General features: G+C 32.4%; 1 pseudogene across 1 annotated transcript; it reads right to left on the minus strand.

Moving 5' to 3' along the window:
• Positions 1-11,591: 11,591 nt before the first annotated feature.
• LOC143552933 (uncharacterized) lies at positions 11,592-16,871 on the minus strand (annotated as a pseudogene). The gene is made up of 13 exons (XR_013138730.1): positions 16,468-16,871; positions 15,803-15,977; positions 15,641-15,724; positions 15,311-15,552; positions 15,014-15,233; positions 14,861-14,940; positions 14,700-14,784; positions 14,490-14,621; positions 14,306-14,419; positions 14,187-14,234; positions 13,096-13,180; positions 12,943-12,999; positions 11,592-11,973 (listed from the first exon to the last, which is right to left on the minus strand). The product of XR_013138730.1 is annotated as an uncharacterized LOC143552933 (transcript).
• Between the last annotated feature and the right edge of the window lie 1,784 nt (positions 16,872-18,655).

Raw genomic sequence — 18,655 nt, forward strand, 5'->3', positions numbered from 1 at the left:
CAACTCGCCTCCATTCTCCCTAATATCGTTACACCGTTTCTCTCTCTATCTTTCCCCTCATAGGAAAGATAGATTAGCGTGTTTTTATATAACTACTTTTAGCACATCAGTTATAGACATAGTTTAACATCTTTTGTAATATCTGCTGGTAAAAAACTTATGTCAAATATTTGTGTTGATTGAATATGTTTTTTACATTTCATATTGTTTCTTGATATGTTTTCCACCCGTGTGTAACACGGGTTATTACCCTAGTACTTAATAAGAGAACTTAGGAATGGGATATATGTAAATGCCCCATAAATTATTAACACTCTTTTTATATAGGGATCGTTTTATGTGGGTCGTTATAAATTAGAGTTTTAGCTCAACCCGAGTCAATAACAAATAATGGTTATTCGGGTTTTTAATTTAGAACCGAACGCAATCTTGCTCATACTTGGTTTTGTTTGAAAGCGAGTCGAACCGAGCGGATTGAATTTAAATTAAAGAAACGAGTGATGCTTTTATTCTTGAACTTAGTTTGGTCTGAAACCGAGCGGCTTGGTTTTGCTTGATTTCATACAAAGTTTTCAATTTCAGATTTCTAAAACTCCAAAATGTCATTAATTCAAGAATTCAAACCTAAAATGTCTAAACTTCCAACTCTAAAATGTCTAAAACTCAAAGCTAACAAGAAAATATATTTAAAACGAGCGATTAGGGTTTAAACTTGAACTTGTAATTCTGTGTTAATTTCACAATGCATAATCAATCTCGAGTCGTGCTTTTGGCTCGTTTAAGGTACTACATACGAGCTCGTGCCGAACTTAAGCTCGTTTAAGGTTTTTTCTCAAAGGGGTCCTCTATAGAACAGTAACCAAGTTTTGAAATTGTTCCAATTAGGTCACTTATAAATTATTTTGTTCCAATTAGGTTTATAAAGTTTTCTTTTTGTTCCAATCATAGATATTTTACCTGGATAGCAGGTTATCTAGGGTTTTTTTTTTAATTTTTAAATAGTTTGACAATGCAAAATAATTTTTTAAAAATATAAAAATTAGTAAAAATTGAGAAAAATAATTTTTAAAATTGCAAAAAACAGCAAAAAAAATGTAGAAAAATTTAAGTTATGGTTTCTTTATAAGAAACCATCATTTTTTTAAAAAAAGATTAAAAAAGATAGTTAAATATTTAATAGTAGAATTATTAATTAATTTACGACTAAAAAAAAGAATTATTAATTGCTTCATACAAAAAAAAGGAGCATATTAATTATATAGAGTACTACCTTTCTCAAAAAAAAATTTGGTTAATATTCTATAGAGTACTACCTTTCTCAAAATATATAACATAATTTAAAAAAGTAAATAAGTTAATGAATAAATAATCTATCTAGCTACTTTAATAAAAGACTACCACTTTTGACACTTGTCAATCTCATAGCACTCCTCACATTTTATTCAACCAATTTTAATATATGGTCCTTATCTTTTAAGTCATTTCAATACATGAATTCAATATTTTTATTAAATGTAAATCCTAACCGATTCATTTATTAGCATTAATGATGAAATAATAAAATAAGAAAATATAAAATTTGAAGTTGCGGATCAGTTAGAATAAAATTTTAAAATCACGGGTAATTGCAAATAAAGAAAATAAAGGTGCATCGTTGTCAAAGAATTTGGATTTGTATAGTAAACTACAAATTGTTTTTAAACCGGGATTCAAGCAGCAGTTCATATTTTTTTATACAAGATTGGTTTTAAATTTGGATTTAATATTTTTCTCATATGTATTTGAACTCAAGCAAATACGTATTTTCTTAATTTTCTCCAAATATTTTGTATAAATATTACAAACATGAAAAATTAACTATTATATATATATATATACATAGTATCATTTAAGAACTCTTAATTTGTATAAAAACTTTAAGAAGTTATCTACACCATTTAATTTCTAATCAAGGGCTGGAACTGATCGTGGCATAATTGTAATTTCATGGAACAATAAGTACATTTATTAAATACAAAAAGGGTATATTTGTAATCTCCTTCATGCTCTCTAGGTAAATTCCAGATATTGCTCCCCCACTAACTCCCATTCCTTTATCATCATCGACGCAACAATAGAAAAATTAAATAGAGGAATTCACTTTGTTTAATAATTCGTTTAGATCAAAAAAGATTAGATGAGGTTTGTTGTGATTTATTTTTCCTCTTGGCGTGAACCATTTCCAACAGTACATGCAAATTAACATAGTTTCTTTCTTTCATTGCTGTACGTTATCCATTTAATCATAGATATTTTTAATTAGTGAGAAATTAATTAATTATTTTGAGAAAAGAATTTTTCATTTTATTGTTGTTTTACAATCTTACCTAAACATCTGTAACGTTCTTCCATATTACTTCTTTCTAGCAATTTTTAAGAATTTTTATCTGTTTTTTTTTAGTGTTCATTTTATTTTTAATATTGGTGATTTTAATTTGAATTGTTTTTATTTTTTTACGTTTTACACTGAACTCTCTCATAACATGTTACTCTTTATAATGGGCACGTTAATCAATGACGCTATTGCTTTTTTGTAATATCCTGTATTTCTTTTAAATAATATCTCTTCATGGAACATATCAGTTAGGAAAATAAAGTTTTTATTTTTTTCATCCCGAATGTTAATTTACGCAGTATGTAAAACATTTATATACATGTAAGTAGTATAATAAGACATTCATAAAAAATTGATTTACATACATGTAAATAGTATATAATTATACATATGTAAAACATTTATATCATGAAAATACATACTCAGAAAATTTACATGCATGTCAAATTGTCAATAGTGTATAATTACAAAATAAATAATATGCATGTAAAGCATTTACATGCATGTCAAATTGTCAAATTGTCAATAGTGTATAATTACAAAATACATACTCAGAAAATTATACACATGTAAAGCATTTACATGCATGTAAATAATATAATTACAAAATCAACCAGAATTTTTGTTTAAGTGCGTAGAATATTAAAATACTAACTAATACAGAATCTACATATAGTAAAATATATAGAGTATATTTAGGAGATGGGAGATAGAAAATAAATAACCAACCGGAGAGAGAAATATTTTTACATTACTAGTTTACCCTTTTAATTTAATATTTAATTTTTTAAACTAATAAATAATGAGCGGTTAGGATTAGTTTTTAAAGTTCTAAACAAAAATGAAGTTCTCTATAGATACTAACCCTATATATATATATATATATATATATATATATATATATATATCTTGGTGATTAGCATTAGATCATTGAAGGTGAATATTATCTATAATTCATATGTATAACGATTAGCCATATAAACTATTTGTCATTTTATAAGGGTACAAATGAAATTAATCCTTTATTTATATAACTTTTTTTTGTGTAGTATAAAATGGTTTATCAATAAGAAGATCAGTTTTTAATATTTTCTTCCATAACCCAGACCAAATGTTTCATAAATATATATTTTATTACTTGATTTATACTTTTTTATACATTTAAATATAGTTAATTTAATATGTCTTATAAGACAAATTACTTAATTAAAAGCATTCAAAAATCTGCTGCAATCCCATTCCACCATTTTCGGTTTCCAAAATCATTTAGGATATTGAAACATAGAATATCGTTTTCATTAGTTATTTATATAATTTCAATATTATATTAACTTATTAATTATATTTTTATAAAAAAGCAACAAATTGGGTTTATGTTAGTGTTACATGCTGGTTAGTAGGGGTGAGCACCTTAACCGTCATAACCGTTAAACCGAACCATAACCAACATAACCGAACCGATAACCGACATAACCAGTGGGTCGGCTAATGAATTTTTAAAAACCGCCAAATACGGGTTGGTTTTGGTTATAGATAATTCCAAAACCGCCAAATTCGGGTTGGTTTTGGTTATAGATAATTCCAAAACCGCCATAACCGAACCGACCCATTTATTTAACTAACAATATGTTTGAGATTAACTTCCACCAAATATATTATTGGGTTATATCATTTTAAAGTTTTGGGTTCAACGTTTGTTATCAAATTAAGTTGAATTTGATAACAAAACCAGACCAAAATGTTTCATAAATATATATTTTATTACTTGATTTATACTTTTTTATACATTTAAATATAGTTAATTTAATATGTCTTATAAAAACCACCATAAACGAACCGACCAATTTATTTAACTAACAATATGTTTGGGATTAACTTCCACCAAACATATTGTTGGATTATATCATTTTAAAGTTTTGGGTTCAACGTTTGTTATCAAATTAAGTTGAATTTTATTGTTCGATTATATAATATCATTTTTTTTTGAATATTTGGTATTAATATTATGGATTATATACTTTGTTGGACTATGTCACGTTGTTTTTTTGTAATAATTAGTACCAAACTTTTAGACCAATTACATTGTTTTGGTTACGGTTAACCGATCCATAACCGACTCACTATAACTTACAAAACCGATTAACCAAAACCGCCATAATGTGTCAGTTATGGTTATGGTTATCCATTAACCGACATATCGGTTATGGTTATGGGTTTAGCTCGAAACCGCCCCAAACCGACCCATGCACACCCCTACTAGTTAGTATATAATTAAAGTGTTTATTATGGTTATATTCAAAATGATAAAGCTAGATATATAATTTTAAAAAAAATTACACTGTTATTTGAACATTGTTTTAAGGTTAGTATGTTTTTGTCATTTTCCTGACAATTATATTTCATATGAAATGAAACAAAACATTTTGTTATAGTTTTTCGGTTTATATGTTGCTTGATTATACAATTGTTAATTGTAAAATATGAAACCAATTAAAAAATTTGTCATACACAGAATATTAATGCCAATAAATTTATTATAAATTCTAAAGATTGTAAGGATGATTATATCAACAACGTTCAGGTAATCTGTTTTTTGAGATAATTTTGATAAACATTAGCAGATGATCTCAAATGACATCATATTAATTGATTAAAAGGTATAATATTTTATGTGCATGAATAATTTCTTTTTGTTAGTTTCATGAATACATTATTGTTTATCTAGGGTTGGTATGTGCTTGAAGAACCTTATTTGTCACGCAGAAGAATTACAAGCAGACCTATATGTTTCCTTATCAAGAGTTACAAGCAGACATAAACTAAAGACTTGGATTTTGATAAACAATGTATACCGACCAATTCAATCACAAATGTAGTGTACAAGGAACGTTTTACTTATTTGTAACATATTTGTGTAATCATAAGTATATAATTTCTGTAATTTTAATGTAACTGTATTAACAATATATGATCATTTTATTGTCTGTATTTCACTTAATGGTTAAAGTTTAAAATTTTCATAAATTACCCGTATAATACACAGGCCTCAAACTAGTAAAGTAATAAACGAGTCAAGCTTGAGCTTGGCAGAACAACTCATGAGCCAAGCTCGACTCCTTTACACTTTTAAGTATGTCTTCATGAGGAGTATCTATGGAGTACATGTGCACAAATCGGGTTTTTCAAATACCCGGGTTTGGGTATGGAACCCGGTTCAGGTATGACCGAGTATTGGAAAATCGGGTATTGGTTATACCTGGGTCGGGTTCGGGTCCGGGTATTGTCTCTAAAAACCATACCCCACGCATCGAGTTCGGGTCGGGTATGAAACCGGGTTCTAAAACCGGGTATTTGAATACCCTATTTTCGGGCATTGAAAAAACCCTATTTTTGGGTTATTTGGGGTTTTTTTCCATGTCTTTTTCGGGTATAAATTGGAATTTTTTTAAGGGGTTACAATTTTTAGGGTATTTACGGGTATTTTCAGGTACTTTTTGGGTAATTTCGGGTATAGATCGGGTATTTGAAAATTCCGGTTTCGGGTATTGGAAAAACCCGGCTCCGGGTATGTAACCAGTTCCGGGTTTCGGGTATTACCGGGTATAAATCGGGTCCGGTTCCGGGTATGGGTTTTGGTACCAAAATGCATACCCTATCCGTACCCTACGGGTAGGGTCGGGTACGGGTTCAGGTATTAAAAACACGGGCATAAAAAAAGCGGTTCCGGGTATTTTTTTCGGGTCCGGTTCCGGGTTCGGGTTTTTTGTGCACCTCTACTATGAAGTGTGCATAACATAACAAATAATGAGCCAAGTTATATGTGTGAAAGGAGGAGGAAGAGGTGGCACCATTCTGCCATGTTAACCTAAACAATCCAGAAGACAACAAAAAATAAAATAAAATAAGGGACCAATAAACATTAGACGGAATACATGTTCTAGGTCGAGTAAGGGACTAGCAGACAATAAGAAAAAGCAACTAGTCTCCAAACACAATGCCAAATTGGCAAACAAAAGTTGCCACCACCTTTAATACTTGTAAGGACAAAATGACTTTCTACATCGAGTGGTTCACAGGTAGTGTTGTAAAAATCGCTAGTCATTAATCAGGCGGTGAGGTGATGACTAACGATTAATCGGGATTAATCGAGATTGATCCGATTAATCGGATCAGACTTTAATGTATAATTTTAAGTTTTATATACACACATATTTTTATATGTAATTTTTCAGTTCTATACATATACAAACACATTTTGGCCGAAAATTGGCCAGAATTTCACTGTAAATCGCTGATTTGCTAGAATCTCGCCGGAAACCACTGATTTTTGTTGGAATCTCGGCAAAAACCGCTGATTTTTGCACCGGAAACCGCCGATTTTGGCCTGATTTGACTATTGGCCGATTAGCCCAAATTTAATCAGTAAAGTGATGACTAGCGATTAATCAGGGATTAATTGGCGCTTAGTCGGGATTTTTGCAACATTGCTCATAGGGGAGTAAAATAAAAATTTCGCTTCAGGCTATCACTTATCGAGAGTTAAGGTATTTTCGGTTTTAATATTGTTTGTCGTCTATAATTGCACATAGCGCATAAATAACTTAGAAGTCTTTATTAGACTAGAATATAATTTGAAATATAGTAACTTATTGATTTGTAACTTCATGTTAATTGCTTGTCTTTATTTTGCTTGTCTTTATTTTGCTTTATTTTGCTTGATCTAGTATATGTAACCACACAATGTGAATAAAATATGTAAGTTGGTTTGATAAACTTATTATTATTAACGTTTTGAATATATTATGAAACCACAAATTGTACAATTACAATGAGAAATATAAATAATACAATACAGGGATTAATATTAAATACAAATTATATGCAAGATAATTGTGTGGAGACAATCACTCCAACATATTAACCAAACATGATTTGCTCTTTCATAATCAATTGATTTGATCACATTCCTTGATATGCTCCCGCAAGATGGACGACCATAGGATATATCCAATCTTGGATAAAAGAAGAAAATATATTATGGTATTTAAGAAATAAAAGAAGTTGATAAAGTTGAAGATGTAAATGGAGATGAAGCAAACATAAGATATATTTTGTGAGTTTTTTTTTTTTTTTGAGGATGAATGAAACAGAAGATAGGATATAAAAGGTAGGGTTCGCCGGAAAGATGATTGTTGCGGCGGTGATAGGATAATAGGTTTTGCAAAACCTAACTGATATAGACGGAGAAGTAGTTGTGTTTGAAGAAGTAACTAGAGATGTTCAACGAAACCGGTTCCTGGAACCGAACCGGTGGACCCGAACCGGACCCGAACCGGTTCCTACCCGTTTTTTGTAGGAACCGGACCTTATCTGATTCAACCCGATGATCCGTGACCGGTTCTTGCATTTCTGAGTGGGGGCGGGTAGGAACCGGAACCGAACCGGAACCGGTTCTGGAACCGAACCATCCGGAACTGGTTCCTAACCGGTTCTAGCCGTTGGATCGAATATAGCCGTTGGAAATCGTTTTTTGGCCGTTTTTTGACCGTTGGGGTCAAAAATAGCCGTTTTTTGGCTCCCCCAAGCACCCCACTGTATTTGGTGTCATGGGTTCATCACAACACTCAAAACGCAAACCCGAACGCAAAAAAATACAAAAAAAAACGCTATTACAACGTTTTGAGTTCTCTAATCTCTTGTTTTCTCTTCTTCTATATTCATATTTGTTGTTATGGCTGCCTCACAATCATCGGTTGGTCAAGGTTCCAACGCCGAACCAAGTTTCGTTCGTATTGTACCTCATAATCGTAATCAAGAGATTTGGTGCAATTGGGATTTGGTTGAATTGAGTGACCATTCATTGAAGGCTCGGTGCAAGTTTTGTGGGATTTATTTAAACCCACTTTCGAATTCAAATTTGAAGAAACACATCGAAAAACCGTATTGCAAGGCGTTGAAAAAGAACGTCGATTCGCAACAAACGCAAATGGATAGTGAAGGCAGAATATTTACATACCAAATTGATCGAGTTCAAGATCGTATGCGCGAAGTTTGTGATTCAAGAAGCTTTGCCGTTTAGCCACTTCGACAACCCTCGCTTAACCGCCATGATTCGAGATACGCTTCAACCACAATACACTCACGTAAGTCGTCATACTCTTAAACTTTATTGTTTAAAATAGTGGAAGAAGGCCAAAGAGGTACTAATTGCATATTTTGAAAATATAAATACGGGAATAAACTTAACTAGTGATGTTTGGTCGGCTCCACATGGTCTACCCGAATCTTATCTTTGTGTCACCGCTCATTGGGCAGACCCGTCATCATGGGAAATGATGAAACGCACCATTGCTTTCGAACTCTTTGAGTATCCACATACGGGAGATAATTTGTTTGAAATTTTAGATTATGTTATAAAAACTTATAAACTAGAAAATAAAATATTTTCAATGGCATTTGATAACGCGTCGAATAATACATCGACGGTTGATAAATTAAAATATACGCCGATTTGCAATGGTGTATTTTTTCACTCAAGGTGTGTTGCACATATCATTAATTTAATCGTGCAAGACGGACTTGCTTCGGATGAGGTTACATCGGTTATAAACGATTTTAGACTAATGATACATGAAGTTTTTAAGAAAAGTAAAAAAAGACAAATGGAATATAGAAAATTTTGTAAAGATACGGGAAGAAAAGCTTTGGGAGCTAATTGGGATGTACCTCATCGATGGAATTCCACTTGCATAATGTTTCAAAGTGCTTTGAAACAAAGAGAAACTTTACAAATGTTTCATTCTAGTCTTGCCGAGAATGATTTGGCAATCCTCTTTTCAAATGAGAAATGGGAAATTATCAATGACTTATCGACTTTTCTTGAAGTTTTTAAAACATCAACTACAAAACTATCGGGAACGTATTATCCGACAAGTCCCTTGGTTTTTTCGGAGTTATTTTTAATCGTTAACAATCTTAAAGAATTTGAAAATAAAAGTCCAATGTTTTCAAACATCATATTACCAATGAAGTTTAAATTAAAAAAATACTTTCTTGAATTGCCACCGGTTTTTACTTGCGCCGCCGCTTTAAACCCAATGTTAAATGTTACGGGGGTTGAATGTGTGATAGACGAAATTTTTTCAGCCTTAGATATGCATGAAGTTGACCCAAACTTTTCAACAGAGGCAAAAAATGATTTTAACTTGAATTTTAAATTATGTATGACTTTTATTTAAATAAATATGGGTCAAACATACACATGCCTATGCCGGGGGGGTCTTCATCAAGTTCAAGTGCTACTAGAGTACGAGATCCCATGATTAGCCTTATGAACACCGTTCGCAACGTAACGGCTAAAAAACAAAGGGGTAACACCCCTTCAAGCAAACTAGGAAGGTATAGTGCAAATGATTACTCTACCGGTTTATCCGAAGAGGAATATGGCACTTTTGATGTTTTGGCTTGGTGGAAGGTAAAGGAAACCGAGTTTCCGATTCTTGCCACCATGGCCCGTGATTTACTAACCGTCCAAGCTTCTACGGTAGCTTTGGAATTCGCTTTTTCTCTTAGTGGCAGGGTAATATCGGTGAGAAGAACAAGACTAAATTCGGAGTCGGTGGAGATGTGCATTTGCTTAAAGGATCACTTGGACTCAATCGATCGTATTCAACACGTAACCACTCTCGAAGATGAAATACCACTTGATGTTCGAGTGCACGAAGAACAAGAAGGCATTTCTACAAGTAATTCTGAGGAAGAAGTCGCCGCTCAATAATTACGACGAACAGAAATAATATGTCACAACTTTATATTTATAAGTTTAATGTTTTGTTAGTTTGTTTTTGAAGATTTTAAAACATGTAACCTTTTTTTTTTGAACTTCTTAAAGTAAATAAAATGAATTTTATGTTAATTGTTTTGTTTATTTTTCATGCTATACAAATACGAATCGTAGTTTAGAATCCAAATCGCAAACGAAAAACGAAAAAAAAAAAAAACTAAATGCACTTGTATTGCAAATCCAATGAACAAGTTTACATTGTACAATGGTTACATATTTAACTGATGATGTTCCAACTGATGAAACTCTGCAACTGATGTATCACTGATTCATATTTTTCATCAGTGACAACAAACTCTGCAACTGATGAATGTTCCCACTGATGAGTATTCCTCATCAGTGGCAACCTTCAGTAGTTGTCATCAGTGGCAACCTTCAGTAGTTGTCTTCAGTGGCAACCTTCAGTAGTTGTCTTCAGTGGCAAACATCTTCAGTAGTTGTCTTTTTTTCATCAGTTAATTGTTTATTTTTATGTAATTGTTTTTTTTATTTTTCATGTTATACAAATACGAATCGTAGTTTAGAATCCAAATCGCAAAAGAAAAACGAAAAAAAAAAATTTACACTGTAACCGGTTGGAACCGATTCCGGTACAGGAACCGGGTTAGGAACCGGTAAGAACCGGTTAGATAGGTTAGGGGTCCGAGGGTGGGAGAACCGGTTCGAGCCTGGAACCGGTTTAAAAGGGGGTTTTGAATATAGAAACCGGTTAGGAACCGGTTCCGGTTCCTAGTCCCAAACCGTTTTGAACATGCCTAGAAGTAACCATTGAAACGGTGATACAGGTAGAGGTGTTTTTTTAAAAGGGATTTCGTTAGAGATGATGGGTCATAGTGCCCCGAAAAGAAATATAGAGGTGGTTGGAAAAGAAATTTAGGGGTGGGGGACGGTGGTTTGCAGGCTAATAAGATCAAAAGTTTTCTTGCTGAAGATATGAGCTATGATACCATATTAACGTTTTGAATATATTATTAAACCACAAATTGTACAATTACAATGAGAAATATAAATAATAAAATACAGGGACTAATATTTAGGGATAATACTAAATACAAATTACATGCAAGATAATTGTGTGGAGACAATCACTCCAACATACTGACCAAACATGAGTTGCTCTTTCATAATCAATTGATTTGATCACATTCCTTGATAGTCTCAGAATCAAAAACAATTTTTCTTATAAAAAGGCCATGATTTTATTATTCACTTTCGAGCCCCAAATAGATTATAGACCGAGACAACCCCGCTTTTAAACCATTAAAACCTATTATCAAATAAACTTACAAACCAACAATAACATATAACAAGACTTACCAACAATAACATATAGCAAGACTTACAAGAACAATGAAATCCAATAAATGCTTACTTTAACAATTGGATAAGTTACACACCAATTACATGAAAGTAAAACTAAAACAAATATACACAATCCAGAAACAAATTTACAAGAGACCCGAGAACCGGAAAAACGAAAGCGTCATCAACAATTTCAAACAAATCAATTCATCTGCAAATTGAACAAACTGCAAACCCATCTTTCAATTTGGTATTTACCCACACTTAATGAAAAGCTGTCAAGGTGCATTTTGATTAAAAAATTTTAAACTATGGTTATGTGACTGTTTTATGAACAGATCAGTAATGATTCATGTAGAAGACTCGTTTTGCTCCGGGACTTCTAGTTGTCGGGGTAGGAGGTTGAGAAAGCTTCCTTGAGTTTGTTGAGAGGAAGCTGAATCTGTTTCTTCTTCTGCAAGAAACCACAGAATTTCAGGCAAATAAGTTTACTTGTCAATGGGTTGATTTGAGCTATCTTTACTTGTGCAAACGAGCCGAGCCGAGCCAAGCCTGAGCTCGACCAGGCTCAAGCCGGCTCGTTTCGAGCTCTATTTTCAAAGTTCGAGGTCGGCTCAGGCTAGGCTCATTTACTATTTATTAATTATTTTTTTTATATATTTGTAATTATTTTTATATATTTTTTCAATTATAACTTTATGTATAAAATAATATATATTATTTGGCTATTTTTATTTATTTTTTCATAACATTATATATATTAACTAATAATTATTTAATATATACTTTAAAAATTATATAAATGACAAGCTCATTTAGACTCGTGAGCCGGCTCGAGCTCGATAAGTGAAGCTCGGGTTCGGGCTCGTTTATTAAACGAGCTTGCTTTTAGGCTCAGGTTCGATTAAGCTCGGCTCCATCGAGCTTTTTAGCGAGCCGATCTCAAGTAGCTCACAAGCAGCTCGGCTCATTTGCACCCCTAGTATCTTTAATGGGTAAATTAGAAATAGCTTATAAGGATACGGGTTAAACAGATCCATATTTGATCATTATCATTAATAATCAAACTTAATTAAATTACAATTCGAGTCATTTACTAGCATGGCAAAAGATTTAGTGCCAGTGTTAGATGTTATAAAATATTACGAAGTAAAATTACAAAGTAAATGCAATAACCTTCTTTTGCGGTGTCCAAAATAATTGCAATGTTTTATTATTGGCAAAGATAAGTATTAATCCAAATCACTCATCCTTAATTATTAAAATCACCAACACAATGACGACAAGATTTTTGAAAAAATCGCTCATTTTATGATAATATATAAGGAACATTTTAGATGCGTGACTGTAATTATATGTTTACATTATTAGCACATTGTGATGAAGTGATATATTGAGAGAGAGAGAGAGAGAGAGATCTTACTAAAAAGTGATTTTACTGTTGGCCTCTTAGGTTTTGTACTCTTCTTCTTCAACTCAGCTAAAAAAAATTTAAAAAAGATTATTAATAAATACCACGTTTAAAAACCAAATTGTGGCCAATAAAAAATAAGTACAAGTTTGGAGAGAGAGGTACCGATTCCGGGAACTTCATGTTCATTTACAATTTCGAAGTTCTTATATGTGTACCCCATGAAGTTGACATCCTTAGAAGAAAGCATCTGCATTTACCGATTAAAATAAAAAAATATCAATATATGAAATTACAACACAGAAAACCAAGAAACATGTGTTGAAGAGTTTTAACACCACCAACAAAATGTAAAAAGCATTAATTAGACCACCACTGTAGCTGGCAAAATAATTCACTGAAACCGCAAATGATGTCAAAAAATCTATACTAGCTTCTTGAATTGTTAATCGATTTAAATCAAATGAGAAAAATGCAAAACATAAACTACAAAAAAGTAAGCATTGTATTGACATGCAGAACAATATGTATTTGCGTAAATCAAGAGATCCACAAAATACAACATAATAAGGTAAGAAGTCATGGGTAAAATCTATTTAATCATATATTACCATCCAAGTCAACATACAATGAATTAATGAAAATCGCCGGATGGTGACCTGGAAGGTCCGATTGGCTAATGAGACAATCATTATTTGCCACATGAATCAAATTTTAAAAATACAAATCGTGAACCATAAGACTTTTCTTATCAATATTAAAAACAAAAAACACGTGCAATGCGGACGCTGGTTATCATCTTTAAAGGCATTTCTTATCAATATTATAACAATTACACTTTATTTAACTTGTATATTGTGGGTCTTGTCAATGCCTTATCGTTTTGTTAAAAAAAAAAAGTATACACATAATGAGTGAAATATGTCTGCGAAAAGAAGATTTGATACGGTACTCACTTGACATGAGGCGATTATTATTTTTGTTGATGTAAGATTCAAAATTGAGCAAAGGTGCAAATTAAATGTTCATAATTATGTCATGTAATATTAGTGAGATTCAGTCTTACATTGCCATAGAATATTAAAAACGACATTATCATTTTGTTTCTTGTCAATCACTTTCGACGGTAAAACAAAACAAAAGGTGTGTGTTAACACGTGCAAGTTTGGTAAAACTAAATAAAGGCCAACTACCTCCATGATAATATATACATCGAGTATTAAAATAGCAATTGGTAAACCAAGATTCTTACTAACCTTTCTCCAAGGGCCTGATTTTGCTGTAGAAGGCATTTGGTTTTCACCCTGCAGTAATTAGCAAAATTAGAGAATTAAGTTAAAATAAACACGATATTGCATCCAACTAAAGAACCCACCTCTTCAAACTTCTCAAAATTTTGGGTATCGAGCTCGCCATTAACTTCTGGTATAAACGCAGCTTCCATTTGATACAACTTTTCCCATTCAATACCCTTGAACCATGGATGTGCCTGTAAATAACCACCACATTATTTATTTATTTATTCGTTTACCTTGTGGTTGTTAAAAGCAAAACCATACCTTTATTTCATGAGCCCCTTTGGTTCCAAGCCTTTTTTCAACATTGCATAGAAGTTTACAAATTAAATCTTTTGCCTCAGGAGACAACTTTGCCTCTTCGGGAAACTTTAAATGAGTTCTCCAGTTCACTATCTGTATTAGCAAGACGGAAATTTATAAACATCAATAAATATACAAAACCACTTATTTTATATGAAGTGAATGTTTTACCTTTCTACAAGTAGACATGGGTTCATCTGAATAAAAGGGTGGGTACCCTACAAGCATTTCATACATAATAGCCCCAAGTGACCACCTGCCCGCAGAAAAATAAAACCCAATTATTTCCTAATATAAATATATAGTTATACAAGCAAGTGTTTTGTACAAACCAGTCACATTCCATCCCATATCCTTTCTTCAGCAAAACTTCAGGAGCAATATAATCAGGCGTACCAACAGTCGAATAAGCCTACATAGTTACAACATCAATATGATCAATATAAATGCATTTCGAAATGACTAAAATAATTGAAACAACTTACAAGCATTCTTCTATTTCTTTGCCAATGTTGAAGTTGCTCCTGTTGAGTGCGTCTCGGTACAGCAGGGCGACCATCACTTTGAAGGGCCCCGCTTAAGTTATTTGCAGCGGTGAAATCTTTTTCTTGAAGATTAGTACAGTCTAATGGTTTACATAATCCAAAATCTGATAGTTTCATGTGCCCCGATTTATCAAGCAGCAAGTTATCAGGCTTAATATCCCTGTAATAATTGGAAAAAGATTACACTTCTCACATCACGTGTTTGTATAAAGTGAATTAAAAGGTAACTATTATAACCTGTGAATGTAGTTATGTTTGTGAATGGATTCGATTGCCAAAACAGTTTCCCCAACATAAAACCTAGCTTCATCTTCAGTTAATGTATCTTTTCGCATAAGTAAAGTCATCATATCTCCACCAGGTAAATACTCCATTACGAGGTAAAGATATTCGTCATCTTGAAACGAACAATAAAGTTTAACAATGCAATTGCTGTCAACTTCTGCAAGTAGATTCCTTTCTGCTTTCACATGCTCGACCTAAAAACAAACATAAAAAACTTAAATATATACCAACTTCAAACACTTTATATAAACTCTTGACAATTATCAGAGATAAAAATGCCACCTGTCCTCTGCGAAGCATTTCTGACTTTTTAAGTTTTTTCATTGCATATACATTGCCAGTAGCCTTCTCCCTGCATATTCTAACCTGCAATATATAAAAGTCACATAGTCAAGGCAGGTCCAAAAAGAGTCGGAAGACTTGACTTTTGAAATTATCATATACCTCTCCAAATGCGCCTTTTCCGATCATTGTTAATGGCTCAAAATCATCAGCACCCATTTTATGCCTTTGAAGGCGCATATATTCTGTCTCTTTTTTCTCCAGATGTTTAAGTAAATTGTTTTGCTCTTCTTCAGTGACCTCTGAATCAGCCAATTTCTTTTCGAGAACATAACGCCTACATCAAGAAACGTACATATGTAATTTTTAATTAGAGTAGGTTCAAAAACCCTTACACTATCAAGTTTTCCTATATGAAATACAGTAAAATCTATTGTTGCACATTATATATGTCTAAATTTGATTCCCATGATAATAAGAAAATCAAAAATGGTTATAAACCTATAGCCAAAAGGAAATCTAATTACATCCATGTAACCGCATCAGTCATTTACCATTTACTTTCTCAAAGCAAATACGGCAATACGCACGCGAGTTGTCAACATAATGCCAATATAGATGACCGTTACGTTACAAGTAATCAGTCAATATGAAACATACACTTTAAACCTCAATAATAAAAACCATTAAACGAATTTTTTTTCTTTGCGGAAACATAATATTGAGGCTGTGTCACGTGCAACTTGCTAAAAAATAAGTAGGCCTGCTAATGAGTGAACTTAACTAGCTACATTAATACAGAATAATGGATGCATAAAACTTAATACCGTTCCCTTCGCTCATTAAGATTCTTCATCTGCTCCTTGTAGTGTTTTTCTATATATTGTTTAGCAGCTTCAGCCTTCTGCTTAGTAGCACTTGAAGGCGATTCATCACTCGTTACTCTTAATCCATCCTTTCCATTGCTCCTAACTTCCTTTTCTGCGAAGATTTCGGTTTCTCTTTCAGTTTTAACTTTTTACACCAACGCTTTGCAAAGTTCATCTTTTTAGCCAACCAACACTTTCTTCTAATCAATACTCAGCTACAACAGGTAGTAAACAAAGGCCAATTTTGTCCTTTCTCCTTGTTCCAATAGCATTTAGAACCCAAATATCGATCAGCAAACACTATCAATGCACTGTCTATTTAAAAGTATCCTGCTGGAGTAAAAGAATAGTCAGCATTTAATATAAAAGATTATAAAATATATATATGCAAAGCATCTTTGAACTGATCAACCATATACATAATTTATTTTCAATAAACTGGTTTTTCCAATTAAATATCAAAACCAATTATCAACTATATGTTTTTGATACGAAACCAGTTATTTAGATCATTCATAAAAATAGGAGTAGTGGAGCGGTTTATTAACTGTTAATTAGGATTAGTATTTGTAACATGTTCTGGGTTTATTTGGAGATATCGATGTTATTAATATAAAATTAGGGTTTCTTTAACCTTGTGTTTGGAGAATTGCCATCTCGAATTGGCTAATCGGAGATCAAGCCTATCTCGAATGTGGCTAGTTATGTTAGTTTAATTACTTTAGATTCCCAGATTCTATCAGTTTTCCATATAAATAATCAAAATACTTTATCTGTGTCTCCTATGAACTTATATGTAGGGCGGTAAACGAACCGAACGTTCGGCGGGAAGTTTGTCAATACTTGTTCGTTTAATAAATGAACAAACACAAACAAGGAATTTCGTTAGATTAACTAAATACACAAACACAAACACAGGACATGCTCGTTCAATTGTGTTTGTCAACATTCGATAATGTGTACGTTTTCCGGTTTATGTTCTTTAATGTTTGTTTTTTATGTTTCTTCATTATAGGTTTTTAATACTTTTAATAACTTTTCTAATCTTATCATAAAGCAAAATTATTAGCTATACATCAAAAATAACCATGAGTATTATGTGATTAATTTATATGCAAAATTAGCATATGAATATGAATGTTAACAAAAAGCATCAACACTGCAAAACAAACTTGGTAGCCAGACCGAATCGTTGGCACTGACCATTCTTGGTTAGCCAAATCAAATCAAACATTGTTTGTGTTAATTTGTGTTCGTGAACTGTTCACAAGCATGCTCATTTCTTAACGAACGAACACAAATAAGAAATTCCGTCCAGTTAGCTGTTTGTGAACTGTTCGCTTGTCCGATAAAATCTTAACTTGTCCGGTTCGGTTCGTTACAACCCTATGTTATCTGTTTACCAACATGAAACTATCCAATTCTAGCAGATGCAGTAAATCAATATAACATCTACAGCCTATCATCTACTGCCAAATAGTAGCTACTAATTCAGCAAACTAGTATCCATAATCTACTTTAAATTCACAAATCCGCAATAAAGTAAGCATACCGAATGCACCACTAGTTCACTGCAAATTCAACAAAATCTAAATGCTTAACTAACTAAACATAACAAATACAAAATCAATAATCGCAATGCTATAAACCCTAAGCCCGAAGCAGATGCGATAAGAGTACCAAAATAACTGTCGATAATTTTACGAACGGTTGAATTGTAAACCCTAGAAATGACAGTACCAAAATAACTATTTGTGAACTCTTCGCTTGTCCGATAAAAACTTAATGTACAAACACGAACAAGCCGTTGTTCGCTTCAGTTTGTTTACATCCCTACTTAATTGTGTAATAACATGAAACTATCCAATTCTAGCAGATGCATTCTATTCTCTACTGTCAACCAGCAGCTACCAAAATCAGCAAATTTTATCCATACTCTACTTAAAATTCATAGATCAAACAAAAACTAAAATAAAGTAAACATATAGAACAATCAAAAGCATCACAATCAAATGCACCACTAAGACACTAATTCACCGTAAATTCAGACGCTTAACTAATCATAACGAGCATATCAGCAATAATCACGATGTTATAAACCCTAAGTTCTAACCAGATGCAATAACAGTACCGAATTAACTGCCGA

This window comes from Bidens hawaiensis, unplaced genomic scaffold, assembly GCF_021521415.1.
Source record: "Bidens hawaiensis isolate Kalapana, Puna unplaced genomic scaffold, B.hawaiensis_p1.1 tig00017050_1, whole genome shotgun sequence".
Classification (NCBI taxonomy): domain Eukaryota; kingdom Viridiplantae; phylum Streptophyta; class Magnoliopsida; order Asterales; family Asteraceae; genus Bidens; species Bidens hawaiensis.